Consider the following 6,917-nt stretch of genomic DNA (forward strand, 5'->3'; position numbering starts at 1 on the left):
CAGTAATTGGATGTAATTAGGCCCAGCCGAGTGCACAGGTATCTGGCTCACATCGCTCTCGACTGCGGGCTTTTTTCTCTGTTCCAGGGTTGCCAAAAACTCTCCCAATGCACGCGTTGTGGGATTCTGCTAATTGCTGTTTGCAAAAGCTTTCTGTGATATCGTCCTGTGTGTATTCTTTTCGTTACCTGGGCACCAGGATAAAAGCTGCCGCGGCAAATAAGACATGAGCTGCTCCCCAGGCAGAAAGCAGCCCCGTGGGGAGCGCCGGAGCTGCCCTCAGCAGGCAGTGGTGCTGAGCCGGCAGGAGGGGACCCGGCCGGCTGCAGGGGTCTCTGCTCATCCTCTCCTCGCCCGCTCTGCTGCCACCAGAGACCCTGGGCACCTTTGTTTATCGCAGGTGCTCCTCTGTGTGGCTGCAATCGCAAGTAGCAAATTATGAGAAAGGAGAGAGGGAGAGGGAGGCGACTGACTACCGTCCCTATTATATGCAGCCTTGGCTGTAATAAACAGTGAAGTTGACTATTCCCAGAGGGACTTGCTAATATAGGAGATTGATTCACTGCAGTGTAACCCCCCAAGGGCTTTACACACAACTCCGACTAAACTTCCTATAAAATCAATCCAGCCTTTTCACCACTTTTGACAGGGTGTTCTAATATTAATCTACTCTCCTTGTCAGTCAGCTCCACTAACAAAGGCTTTAATGATTTTAACCAGGCATAATAAATACTACACAGGTAGGTGGAGGATTCCTGGATCCCTCCACAAGAAAAAAAATCCCCTCCTTTCCACCGGTGAAGGACTCACATTGATTATGATAACAATAAATAATAGCAAAATAATGATGATGATGATGACAACAATGCAAACAGCTTCCAAGGCAAGGCTGGAGCTGCGTAACGACCACATCGCACACCTCGTCCACTCCAGGAGCGAGCACACAGCGAGGACTCGCCCTGAATTAGGTGCCGGTGCCGTGGGTGCAGAGGCGCGGGGCACTCGCGGTGCCACTGCCCAGCGCTGTGCAAGACAGTGCCTGGCAGGCAAGTCAGCCTGATGAGCTCTGGCACCGCCATCCAGGCTGCACTTAGCCTCAGGCACCTGGAGGAAATGGAGTTTTGTTGTAAAAAATGTAAAGCACCTGGCCCCTGTGATTAAGCCCAGCACAGACTATTCCCTTTCTCCTGCACCATTTCCACATCTCTGCCTCTGACTCACCACTAACTCGTCCTCCCTGACAGCTAGACAGACAAGAGCCCACCTCAGTTCATTCACACTGCAATTAGGAAAGTCCTTAGCTTCCTAAATGTGTGTGGGGCAGGCTCTGAACACCCAACAGGATGGAAACGCAGCGTGAAGTCCCTTTCCAGATCCATGGAGCCACTGAGTTAAGGAATCCGTACGAAAGCACAGTGAGAGACAGAGCAGGCATGGAGAAAGGGCTCACAGTGGCCAGGAGCCAGGCAGAGCACAGCCCCACACCTCAAGACCAGGCTCCAGGTCAGCAGCAGGGTTTTCTTACACTCCTCCAGTCAGCAAAAGCCCCAGGATGGAGCCTTGGGTGCATCTCCACAGCCTTGCCTCCATGGTCCACTGCAAACCTCTGTGCAGATCCATGGGGCACCTCCAATTTCCCCCCAGGCAAATTATTCTTCCCACCTGCTGTGGGAGGAGCCCCAGCAGACCTCCTTGTTTTCATCCTAGGTGGGTCTTAAAGACAAATTAAAGACCACAGTGAGTTTTTTTCTAAGCAGAAATGAGCGTTTTATAGCAGGCGTGCTCTACCCTTGTGCAGCCTCCCTTTCCAGCCCCAGCTGGCAGTGCTGTGTTGAAGCAGATGCCCTAAACACAGTTATGTTTAAACAAAAACGCTGTTTTGGGCACGGGCCAATGCTGGGCCGCGTTCAGCCAGGTCACTAGTTATTTGTTTGCTTTGGAAGCAAGAGTTTGTGGAGAGAGGAGCTCTGCAAAGGCTCTGCCACACGCAGCAGCACCATGCTGCTCACTAGGCAAGGAGTTAATGGGCGTGCAACACAGGTACAGCTCGTCAGCATGCTCATCGCTGCCCCTGCCACCTCTGATGGCAAGGCGGCTGCCTGGGGCTGAAGGAACTGGCTCATCCCTTCCTTCCTCAGGCCGTTCCGGTTTGTGTCTTTGATTCTGTTTCTTGGGGTGCCACCAGGCGGGCTGGGCTGCACAGTCGCTGGGCGGCACACTCGTAGCTGGGGACACTGGGGACACTGGGAGCCTCCCTTGCTCAGCCCAATGATCCATCCTGAACATGCACCAGCGTGGCTGACAGCAGCCTTTGGCTTCTAGCCCCGAGCCGTACTGCTCTCGTTGCGGCGTTGGACAGCTTTAGGGCAGATCTTCAGGCGGTGTACGCTGGAAAAGTGCCGCTGAGCTCCGCGGGGCTTTGCGGGGCTGAACGTGCACACCTTGGCTTTCCCTTATTGTAACACAACAGAAATTTTAAAGGGAGACAATGGAAATCGGAGGAGAGAACTCAAAGGGATCATCATCTGAACTGATCTAGCACTTAACTAGTCCAAAAAATCTGCAGGATCTCTTCATTGTGCTTAATTATATGGCAAATGGAATTGCAAATATTTACTCAAAATTAATGTCACGCAGGCATCATCAGGAAATCCCAGAGATGTTTCCTAAGGATCACCTTAATGTCTTTTGCTGAAAAGGAGGTCCTGAGTGGGTATTACACTATCCATAATGTTATAAACAAATCTAATGGTCTGCTTTGCTTCCCCCCTCAACAGAACTCTTAATTATGTATCTTGCAAATGTGCTTGGAAAATGGATTAGCTGCACCAGCTGTTTGCTACCATGGCAGAGTCTTTTCCGAAGCGTTTGTAGTGGCTCCAAAGTATTATCCACATTCCCTGCTCTGGCAGCGCAAGCATGTGATGAGGAAGGACCCGCTTTGGTTCGGCGTGGAGATTAGCTCGGGCTTTGTAGACCAGACGCGAGGTATTTTGCTGGAATCAGTCACAGCTGTCTCCACTCGCAAGGCAGGAATCAGGACAATTTGTGCAAGGTTGGTTTACTTTGTTGTGTACGCTGCTCTGCAGCGGGATGGCAGGAAAAAATACAGAAGAATTTCAAAAACAAACAACCACCACATTAAAGGGATTTATCTCACGAGCAGTAGCTGCGGCGAGGTGTAGAGGGGCAGGGCAGAGCAAGCAGGCAGCGACTTTGCACTGGGCTTGGCAGAGAAGGAAGAGCCAAAAGCAAAGGACCGGCCTTAGAGCAAAACACCACGCCTAGGAGGCTTCGAGGTGTTGGTGGCCTGGCCAGTCCTGCTGCAGCCCCTGCTCGGCTCTGGCGTTTCGGGCGCCTGGAGGAAAAGGGCAACCTTTCGCTGAGCGCTGCTCGTTCCAAGTCCCAGCTTTGTGAGGCTGGGGAGCCCTCAGCCAACACGGGTGATCAAAGAGGATCATTTATTATTTACAGTCAGAGGAGCCAACTTTTTGTTCTGTGTTTATTCAGTGCTTGGCATAATAATGTCCTTGCGCAACCACATCCCAGCCTGGGACCAGGCATCCCGGGGAGCCGCAGGCAGGAGCGGTGCGATGCGCCCATCGTGGGGAGGGCAGCGGGTGCTGGAACTGGCCAGACCATCACCCTGCCGGCCCTGCTGCCCCTTCAGAAATGTGTTTGAGGACACGCACAGGTCCGAACTGTGCACGCTGTTTTATCCCATGCTGAAACAAGGTGGGTGGAGGTGCCCTGCGTGGGCTGAAGCATCGCCTGCAGAAAGAACACAGCCCACAGTGGTCGGCCACATGCCGCAGGGGTGACACGTCCCATGGCTGCTGCCAGCATCCCTCGCTGCCTCGGTTCTTTCCCATGTTCATCTCCAATGCAGACGAGGAGCTATCCTTTAAATAAGCTCCCGAGGACACCCATTAATAAAATGCTACTTATCTCTGCGTGCTCTGAAATAGCTAGGTGGGCAGTGCACCGTAATGGAACTTTTAGCTCAAGTAGCAATGACTTTGACCGTGCAAAATTACACTCTATTCTGGCCAAATTAACTAGGTAATGCCTTGCATTAGTGTAAAATCCTCCATCAAACCATGAAGGCTGCCGTTAAAAACACTCAAGGCCAAAAAAATATGGTGCTGGGGGGAAGGCATTCTGCACAGTTAACAACCTGAGAGGCTGATTTTCCACTGCCTGGCACCTCACGCTGCCCTTTACACGTGGGTGAGGCGGGGACAAGGCAGGGAGGAAACGCAAACGCCCTCGCTCGGGTGTAGCGGACGCTGCTGGGGGCGAGGAAGGATGGAGAGAGCACCACGATGTGGGCTGTGCCTGGGCTCCGACCCGCTGTGGGGCCGAGGGCTCTCCCTGAGCCCAGGCACTGCCTGGACCCTCGGGCACCGGCAGCCCCCCCTGCCCTTGCCCTCGCCCACCCCCACAGGCAGCTCAGAGCTACTCTGCAAACTCCATCTCCGCCTGCCCACGTCGGCAGGAGGCGTGGGCTGCATGCATTAACATTTCCACGTTTCCTTCATTCCGTCAGTGCTCCCAAATCGCTCTGAGTCACGACCCCGGGGGGTTCCGCTCAGAGATGCCATCGCTGCTTTACCCCTTCCCAGGACGAGCGGCCGGGCCACCCCGCTGTCAGCACCGCCCACCCGCCTGCCACAGCTGCAATTTCGGCTGGCAGTGGCTGCACGAGGTGACCGAGGTGACCTCTGGTTGTGGCCGTGGAGAAGGAAGCAGCCGCACGTCGCAGCCCTGGGGATGGGCACGCTGTGTCGGGGCACTACCAGCCCTGTTCCCTGGCCAAAAACGCCTCTCGCCTTTAACTCCCCACCCAGCGGAGGGAGACCCTGCTGGCTGCCATTGCCACGCTGCTTTTTACACTCAGTGTTGTTCTACTCTTTCTTCTTTTTCCCTTTTTTGCCTGTTACTTCACATCAGGCTGGGGGAATTGTCTATTAAAAGGCGATCCAGGAAGCTTGAACGACTGAAGCAGAAGAATACCTGGAAGAAACTAAAGGATCTCTGATGGAAGAATGCGCAGACATCAAATGAGGCTTAATTAGGAGAACACAACTTTCCTATTAGCGCTCCCCATCCATGTGACACAGGCAAAGGGAAAGGGAAGAAACTGCCAAAGAGCTTATTTGTTTTGCAATTACGGATGAAATAAAAAATTACTTGGTCTAATTAGGCCTCTTTTAGTAAGAGAACCATGCAAAATAAACTCCATTTCATTATCAATGCCAACACAATTCTCTCTTGCGCTTTATATGTTTAAGTGAAAATGTGGAAGGTCAATTTGCTATGTAAATTTTCACAAATTTGGCTAAACTAAAACGATTACCCTAATGCTTATGCAAATTAGCTTAATTGATAACGACTTCTCTTGGTAACTTTAAAGAAAGGGAGGGGGGAAATTATTCCAATTGTGACAATCCTCTAAAGTGTTTATTTGCCCAATAAAGAAATGATATCTTGACAAATTAAAGAGAATATAATGAAATCAGATTAATTAATGCTAAGACCAATTAGCACATGCAAAGAGAAAGTGAGATTTACAGAAGTAAAATTCACTAGAGAAGACTACAGGAATTCATCATCTTTCATAAAGACATTTATATACCTTAATATTCTTCGGAGTACTGAGGAGTTCTTTGCTTATACCAGTAGTTTGCTGTTAAAATAGACACTTTGCTCAGTGGGAGGAAACGAAACAAATCCAGAAGCAAAGGCGCCTCCGCCTGGTGCTTGAGCGATGAGCCCCCCTTGGGCCTCTCTTTGCCCGGCCAAGGATGCTCCCCGATGCTGGTGAGCAACCAGCTGAGCAATCCTCCCAGATCCTGCACACACCTACCCCTTCGCCGAAATGTTGCAGAGAAAGGAAGCAGGGCGGCAGGGCACGGGGCAGAGGCACTGGTGTATCTCAGCGCGTTCCTGAGATGCCCAGCATGGTTCAGCAGGCTGGCCCCGCCTGCTGTAATGCCCCTGGCCCCAGCTCGGCCGTGCTGGGCTGTCCCAGAAAACATTAATTACACCTGGCGGAAAGCGGCAACTCAAAACTCTCCCTACTACCACTATAAAACTCATACGAAGTAATAAAAATAATTACCAGCAACACTGTATGCAATATCCTTCTGTGTCATCTCTCTCCTGTTGGCAATAAAGCTACCTAACAAATTAACTATAAGGGAGGGCCCATTTATTTACCTTGTAATTAGACCATGCTGGAAAATGCTTCGTAGAAAGCGTCTCTTGGACAGGTATAAATTCACGATGCTGGCATGTGGTGGTGTCCCCACGCAGTGCATGGGCCAGGGTCCCGTAGGTGATGGAGTGCTCTGGGGCTGGGAATTTTGGTGGTATTATCTGAGTTCTTCAGACAGCTGCACTACTGAATAAGCACTATTGCAGGCTTTATGGCACTGCTCTGCTGAAGTTCACATCTCCGATGCATGACCTCACCCTGGCCATTCAGAGAAGGGAGGGGAAAAAAAAAGGGCATTCTTTTTTTTTAAACAAAACAAAAGTCCTCCCCCCAAATCACACACCAAAGCTGCAGCCAGAGCCCTGGGCTGTGGGGTGGTGGAGGTGAGGAGCAAGGGCCAGGGGAAGGTGGGAGGTGAGCCACTGCCAGAGGCTGGCTTGGGGTGCAGAGGGCTCGCGGGACAGCAGCCCCCAGAGCCCCACAGCACCAAGCCCCGCAGCACCCCATCAGGAGGCACCAAGAAAGCAGCCAGGGCCCCCCAGGGCACAAAGGGGGCCGAGCTGCCAGCACCCCCACCCCTGCCTCCAGCCCGCGCCGTGGTGAAAGCTGTGCCACCGGGGTGGTGAGGCTCATCAATTGCTAGAAATCGCCCAGACAACACTTTCTGACGTACATTAGACTGCAGCATTTATAAAAG

At 52.0% G+C, this 6,917-nt stretch overlaps 1 long non-coding RNA gene across 1 annotated transcript; it reads right to left on the reverse strand.

The window, feature by feature from the left end:
- Positions 1 to 2,756: 2,756 nt before the first annotated feature.
- Positions 2,757 to 6,460, reverse strand: LOC121058520. Its single transcript, XR_005814223.1, has 2 exons — positions 6,223 to 6,460; positions 2,757 to 3,771 (listed from the first exon to the last, which is right to left on the reverse strand). It is a non-coding gene; the product is annotated as an uncharacterized LOC121058520 (long non-coding RNA).
- Between the last annotated feature and the right edge of the window lie 457 nt (positions 6,461 to 6,917).

The sequence above is a fragment of the Cygnus olor genome, chromosome 22 (assembly GCF_009769625.2).
Source record: "Cygnus olor isolate bCygOlo1 chromosome 22, bCygOlo1.pri.v2, whole genome shotgun sequence".
In the NCBI taxonomy this organism is placed as follows: Eukaryota; Metazoa; Chordata; class Aves; order Anseriformes; family Anatidae; genus Cygnus; species Cygnus olor.